Raw genomic sequence first — 8,319 nt, forward strand, 5'->3', positions numbered from 1 at the left:
TGGATTGCTTGTGGGCAACGCAACTTGAAAAGATTAGCTTGGTGATTTTTCATTGTTTTGGTTGACAGTCGATCGAGTCAATAGCGGGGTGATGGTCCGACTGTCAGAGGGGAGTCTGGTCGTTAGAAATTTTAGCAAAAATGGCTAAGTGTGTGAACAATCAAAAGATGCATAGGTGATCATACGAACACACACTAGCATGACTTGACGACGAAACAACCAAAGCATCCAAACATACATGTTCAACATGACTGACCGACGGTGTAAGTGACAAGCGCGACACTCATGATTGATCGTTCATTGATCGAGACGACGCTTGCACGACAGTGAATGTGACTCTGTGTGTGAGTGTGACAGATGCTTTTATAGCGAACACAACAAGCACATACAAAGCGAAGACTTTGAGCATAGCCAGAACATGGTCGCAAGCATGACTTAGACATCAGCATGTAGAGACTTGAATGCAATGAACAAGCAAGGCATATGTAAATACTCACACAAGCTCACAGAGTGGACCCGAGTGTGTAAATTCATTAAGTGAAACTCTTAAAGGGAGGCTTTGAAATTGGTGTAGGCCAAAATTTTGGGGGGTGGCTGTAGCCGCTACAACAAAACTTTGGAACATACTTCAATAAATTGATTCTCTCTTCCAAATACTTCATTATCAATGACTACAAACTCCCTCTTAAATTTGATCTTCTTGAAAAGACTTATAAGCTTATACAATTCATGAATACCAATAATCTTATATGGTATTCCCCATAAATTATATAATTGTCTTTCCATCCATAAATACTATTCAATTTTCCATTTTATAATCAAGAAATAGAAATCAAACTTGATTACAAATGTGGTATTGTTGATGGCACGAAAATCGTTGTATCAACATTGGGGGATAACCACCCGGTCCGGACCTTAATACAGCTCCTTTTCCATTTGGGATGGTGGCTCTGACTGGATATAATGGGACCAGTTTCCCAATAATGAGTAAAAGGGGATGGATGAGTGATTGGTTTCTAATAAATGATAATGAGTGGATGACTTAATCTAACAGCGAAAATATAAATGACTATTCTATCCTGGGAGGCTTCTATTCTTTTAAGTGTAACGCTTGATGATCTCTGTTCATCGATAGGCATATAGATGACTCTACACAATAAACATAGACATTTATTCACTTAATGATTGCTTTGTTCAAATAGTTGAACAAAGTGATTAATAAAACATTGTTACACTTATCCTTTTATATTACTGATACATGTATGATAACAGAAAAGCATGCTGTAAACATCCAATAGTGGAAAATATAAAGAATGTTGTTAAAAACACATGCATATATCTGATAATAGCAAGAGCGATCAAACAACAATTCACATAAAAAGAATGAACTCAGACATAGATAGTAGTACCATATGAGCTGCAAATCATTCCCAATATCAATCGCTATTTGAATTCCTTCTTCCAACTCAGAAATGCTTTCAAATAAAGGCAGTAGTTCACATCCACATAAAAGCTTCGTTATCAAAATTGGAATAATTGGCCCAGTTTTTATAAAAAATATGCCCAAAGTACAGTAGTGCAACTTCAGGTTTAAGTCATATACAAAAACTTACGACCCTTTCTAATGCATTGAAAGGGTCTATAAATACTTGATTAAAACTAACTAACTATGAAATTAAAATCCTACTTAATTGGTGCAACTTGATTGGGAGTATCTTCCTCATAGCAATCTGGCAGTCGGCAGCATGATTCATCACTTAGGTTGTTTGCCTTTCGACCTCAGTTGGCATATTGCTAGCATTGGTTCCACTTTCGGAGGTCGGTTCAGATGAGAATTGAGTTGAGCAGCATAGGTGGCATCTTGTATATCGGGAATGATACACCCGATTGCATCTATCAGGAACTTGAGGGCGGCTCTCTGGCTGTATGGTTTTACTAGGAACAACCAATAGGTGTCCCAAGTCAAACTGTTAATACCTGAGATCAATCTCCCATTCTTCTCCAGCTCTTGATAACATGACTGCTCCAATGTTTTAGCCGATAGTAATTTACCTAGGGTACATTGAGAGATCATGTTAGATAAGTAGAGAGTATCATTAATCAATTCAACCAAATTACTTGTGGTTAACTTGCATCTGGAAACTGCTCTCTCTGCCTTCATTAACTGGGACTGTCATTCCATAAATAGGATCTCTTTATGGGATTCTAAGATTTTTGGCAAATTAGCTGCTTGTCCCTCATTAGTGTCTTTCCACTCAAGATAATTGGTCAAGGTCTCATCGGCCTGCTCCAAGTTTGTTCTAGCATCAACCGATTTATCAATTATTGATGTTGTCATGTCACATAAGGGTTCTGCTTGAGCGATTTTTTGACATAACAGCTTTATTTGTGTTACCACTACTTTGTTAATATGTTGTGCTTCTGCTTTGAACTCTGCAGGCTGCGGAAGATTCTTGGACTTTTCTATTTGGGCTGATAATTGAGCAATTTTTTCATCTTTATATTTCCCCATCTGTTCATGCATTGCTTTCAATTTTTCCAATGCTTCCGACAGCTCTTTCTACTTTTGAATTGCACTAGAATCAATCCTTTGTTTCTCTTCCTGCAATTGTTTATTCAATTGATTATTTATTTGTTGCTATGTGAACAATTGCTGTTCTGCTTGTTCTGCCTTCTGCTGTGCCTCCGATAGCTGCGCTTGTAGCAGAGTGATTTCCTGGTCCTTTTCTTTTAACAGATTGCTCACTTCTGATGCCTTGTCTATGGTGGCTGCCGAATAGGCTCCAGCATATTGGGACAATTTTGTTAGGTCATCAGAAGGATCAAACTCCTCCTTCCAAACCACGTTGCCCATCACTGTTTGTTCAGGGAATAGGGAAGGTTGATCAGTCCTTCTCCTTTTCCGTTGTCGTTTTACTACAGCCCTGTGCTTTGGACTGTAAAAGACGTCCAATGGAGGTATCTCCTCCACTTGAAAAATGATTTGAACCGAAGGATCCTTGGGAATTATCTCTATTCCAATAGATATGGGTAGGCCGCTAGTTCCACTTGGAACCTCTTTCGATGTTGTATCCTGTGTGTCAGCCGCTTTTGATGTATCGGCTTCCTTTGAGCTCTCAAGTTTGCTTATGATTGAGTCGAATTGCTGCCATTCCTGGAGCAATTTCGGGTCAATCTAGGCATCTACATTCATGTTTGTGCTACTCTGCTCCTGCTCTTTCCTCTGCATTTCCTCTTGCTCTTTCCTCTGTATTTCCTCTTGCTCTTTCCTCTGTACTTCCTCCTGCTCTTTTGTTTGGGTTTTTCCAGCAATTTCTGATGTAGCAGGAGGTCGTTGTTCAAGCTCGCTTGACTGTGTCATCGGAGCCGTTGCTAACAGATCTAGAGGCAGAGTTTGCAACCTCTGCTCTCTAAGCCTGTTAAATTCAACTAACCCGTCGTCATGATATCTCATTCTGGCTAGTGCTTGAACCTGAAATAGTGACTCGGCTGAGGAGAACAGGTCATCAAACTCATCATCTTTATGGTCAAATTTAGTGAGTTTTGCCTGTTCAAGTGCATTGTAGGCGACTTTGTTTGGATCAAATCGCCTATTAGGAAGAGTGGCGAGATTCAATGCCTTAATCTTATCTGCTTCTTTCTCTGCATGTTTATAGTCATGCAGAGCGTAAACACCACATCTTAGAGGAAAGGGAGGCCAAACCTGCTTCTTTTTATTCCTTAGAGTCTGTGTAACTCCTTCGGATGTAAGCTGATACGCTACCTCTCGAGCCAACAGTTTGTCGGGTGTATACAAAGGGAGGACATGAGGCTTAGCATGGTTGCCGAAAACTCTTACATAGGTAAATTTTTCTTCTCCGAACCATCTCCCTATGGTTGTCAAGTCAATCTCTGCTTAAGAGGAAATCTTAGGAGCGAGCTTGTCAAAAATGGCATAGTGAATGGGTAGCATAAAACCATTGCAAAATTGATATAAATGGTGTTTATAGTGGGCTTTCCATAACTTCTGGTGGTATATATGAATGGGCATGGGGTCTTGTGGAGTCCATCTCCACCCGAGCACAGGGAATTCAGAATTAAAACAGAGGGTATCCAAGATATAGGCACTATAGTAAAATGGAGGAATGACCCTTTCAGAAATGCAGGTTTTGTTTCTGAATTCAAGAACAGTTGTTGCTAACTTATTAGATAGTATATTCCCCCAATCCATTATTTCACTATTGCAAGCTGTTTCCATTAGAGGAACCATCTCTATAGTGAAGTTTGTGGAATCATGTGACCCCCACAACCTACACATCATTACTTCGGTATAACAATTAGGAGAACTCAAAGAATTGACAGAGTACTTACCCGAAGACTCGTGCTTGTGTCTCGCTGGGTTTTGCCTCCAATCCCTTATAGGTTCTGATTCAATGTCGTTTTCATTTCTGAACTTCTCCAAAAATGCTTTGTTGTACTTCTTCTCCGGTGCAGGCAAATGATACATTTGCCTCAAATCATCAGGTTGAAACGAGCCGAAGACTCTCCCATCCATGGTGCAAAATGTTCTGTTGGTGATTGGGATTTCTTCAATTTCCCATCTCACCACATCTGTATATGGGAGAATTTGTTCTTGGGCTGCTATCCGATGAAGGTAAGAGTCGGCTAAATCCTTTAGAGTAGCATCAGACTTCCGGGTTGGGTCTGCTGTGGCTTGCACTGTTGTTACCTCAGGCTCTTCGGCCTCAATCAGATTGTAGATGTTTAGCCAAGTAGTCTTACCGAGTCCTAGATGTATGATGTCCGAGATCAGTCCCTTTTTGCTTGGTCCTGGATCGGCAATGTGTTGTCCTGTAACTGCCGAAGCGGAAGCTGTTCCAGTTCTCTTAGATTTCTTCCCAATTTGGCTTGAATTTGCTGCTTCGGAAGAGCTCTGCACAGGAGAGAAAATGAACGTAATGCGGAGAATTGGTGGCACAAACCAAATATGAACGAAATATATTAATCAATGAATAATGGAGGATTAACTTAAGGTGGTCGCGGATACAATCCTTGAAGAGATTTTAGCCTTGCTGTTTCATTAAATGGCCGTTTAAACCTGTCAATCCTTTAAATGCCCATCATATCGTTTATTGGCCGAATAATTCATTTAAGCGTGTCTTTGATGTTTTGGCGGTTGAGCGTAAGTGAATCACTATCGGGAAGATAAAGGCCTTTAATACTAATTAACCGTAATATCCCGGCCTTATCAATCCTTTTTGAAATCCGCGCCTAGCTTTATCGCAATCGGCGATCGGGGGAATACTTGAGTTGTTATATTGGTGTCCTTTTGGAATCCCCGATCGTCGATAGCGATATCGCTAATTCGCATCGGGAGTTTTAAACGAGGGGTTTAGATCCATGCATGCTACACTCCCCGATCGCTGATAGTGATATCGCATCCGAGCAAAGAGAGGGGCCTTTTGTTATGAGCGCTTGCACTCCCGATATCTGATAGTTATTCGCGCTTGTCGCATCGGGGAAAACCAATGGGTCCTTTTGTTATGCATCCTTTGTCATTGCGATATGCGATCTTGAGATCGCTTTATCGCAATAATAAAGGATTATTCATTCTTTATAATAAGACCGATTAAGTAATTTATCAAAAAGGTTTATAATGTTTTATTTCTTTTCGGACCTTTTGAATAATGCTAAGTTGATACCAATTTAATCTAAAAGGGACCCATTTCATATTATAGTTTTAGAAATAAAAATTTTATGAAATGGGGGGTTGTTGTAGAGCACAACAATTGGCGATTCGCTGGGAGAAACAGTTATCTCTGAGAAATATTGAAATACTTAGACTTTCTGCAAATAGGAATCTTATCAAACAGGAAAATTCTAATATAACTAGGTATATATATATTCCGAATAAAATAAAAGCTATTTTTGCTAATTTCTTCTCTTGTTAAAATTAAATACATTCTAAGTTTTAGATTGGCCTCTATTGGTTGATAATGATAAAACAGAAAACCTTTCCAACTCAGCCTTTTTAATTGACTCCTTTGTCACAGGTAGAGCCTCTGCTACCAGCAAACGTTCATAGTTTCGACAGGGATACCTTTTAACCATTTGACTGTCCATTATCCCATCCATTTCAGAGTATGACTAAAAGAATGAATTCAAAACATGCTTTCATATTTTGTAATTCTTTTTTACTTTTTATTATTTCATAAGATAAAAAGCCATTGTCCTGGTTTGGTGGCCAGCTGTTTGACAATGCCATTCACTGGTAGTAATCTAACCAAACAAGCTGGCTCGTGATGAGACCCCTTGTCTTATGATTATAAGCCATTACCCTGTTTTGGTATGCAGTGTTGGTAATGTTGGTCAAACTATTTTCCAATGATCATGGTAAGCAGGCTTGTAATAAGACCCCTTATCTTTTATATCAAATATTTTAGAATTACACTCTGAGTAATCATAAACTTTGATGAATGGGATGGACAATTTTCTCCTTAAGAGTGAATGGATGACAGGGTAAGAGTTGAAGATGTTGAAGTTGAATTAGTTTCTGTTTTGATATTGATAACCTTTTTGTGACCAATCTGAAAACTAAAATGATTTACAATACTTCTAAACCTTGAGAAGAGTTCACAAAAATTGAAATGTGGTTTCAGAATATGAATATGCCTAATTTCCTAGAAATTGTCCCTTTTGTTTAAGGCTTCTATTATTTAAAAGTAAATATCAACACTACTTCTTTGAGCAACTTTTAAATACAGCAAAGGTCAATGGAAGATACCTTACAACTTTATTTCCTAATGATCCTACAAACTACAAATTCTACTAAACTAAAAAGGGAGAAGGGGTTACCTCCTCAATTGAAGAATTTCTTTAAGATGAGGCCATTAACAGGAAGAGAATCTCTCTTACCTGATAAATCTTGTAATATGAATGTCGAATGGCCTATCTTCTCACAGATCTGAAATGGTCCAAGCCACATTTTCTGGAACTTGGTGTGTTTTCCTTTATCTTCATGGGCTTTGTCCCATTTCAGAACTAGATCACTGACTTGCAATTGTTTTGAACTGGATGAGGTTGAATCAAAAGATGACTTGATAATTTGTTGATGTTTTGCATGAGTAATTTTGGCCTTTTCTCTTTCTTCTTCTAATTTTAAGATTTGATCATGTCTAAGTTGAATATAAGAAGAAGGGCTTTCTTCAATAAACTAAACTAGGGCTAGAGAAGGAAGGAAAAGATTCGTTGGTAGCACTGCTTCTTTCCCATATACAAGATTGAATGGAGAAGAACCTATGGAAGCCTTCTGAGTTATACTATCAGCCCGTAGTGCGAATACTAAAGATTTGTGCCAGTTTTTATGATTCTGTTCGATAGTTCGCTTAATAATTTTAATCAGATTTTTATTAGTAGATTCTGCTAAACCATTACCCTGGGGATAGTAATTTGCAGAATATTTTAATTTAAATCCTCTTTTAATATCGAAATCAAACATAGCATTTCCAGAGAAATAAGATGCATTATCAAAAACAAGAGCATTTGGGACACCAAACCTGGTAATGATGAATTGATCTATGAATTCCATAATTGCCTCAGAATTTGTTGTCTTTAAAGGAATCGCTTCAACCCACTTAGTAAAATAATCACTGGCAGTAAGGATATACTTATGCTGTTTGGACGAATGTGGAATGATTTCTCCAATGATGTCCAATCCCCATTGCTCAAATGGTTGTTCAATGTTGACTGGCTGCAAAGGGAACGCTGGCTTTCTTTGTCTTCCACTAGAAGTTTGACAGCTTCGGCATTTCCTTACATATTCATGAGCATCTCTGAACAAGGTGAGCCAATAGCATCCAGCATGAATGATTTTGTGGGCTATTGTGTCAGCTCCAAAATGTCCTCCTGCTGGTCCATCATGTAATTCCTGCAAAACATCTTGTGCTTCAGGTTTTTCTAGGCATCTTAATAAAATTCAATCATAATTTTGCCTAAAAAGTACATCATCAATAATTGTGAAGTTTTTTGCTTTTAATCTAATGGCCCTTTTGTTTTTATAAGACAGTTTAGGAGGTGCATACCCATTTTTCAAATAAAATATCAAGTCTGCATATTGTGATTCAGAATCAGTAATACTTATCTGGTTGATGTCTTCAATATGTTCTGTATCACCTGGTTCTTGAATGTTGGATGCTCCTGCTAATAACCTGCAAAAACCTTGGCCTCTAACAATCTTTTCTGGCTTGATTTCCAAGTCATATTCTTGAAGTGTTGTAACCTAATTTGCCCTTTTTTCACCTAATTCCCTTTGGATTAGTAGTTGCCTTACTGCAGGAAAAG

This window comes from Pinus tabuliformis, chromosome 8 (assembly GCF_031772625.1).
Source record: "Pinus tabuliformis cultivar Carrire ecotype Pingquan chromosome 8, CPIR1, whole genome shotgun sequence".
Taxonomy (NCBI): domain Eukaryota; kingdom Viridiplantae; phylum Streptophyta; class Pinopsida; order Pinales; family Pinaceae; genus Pinus; species Pinus tabuliformis.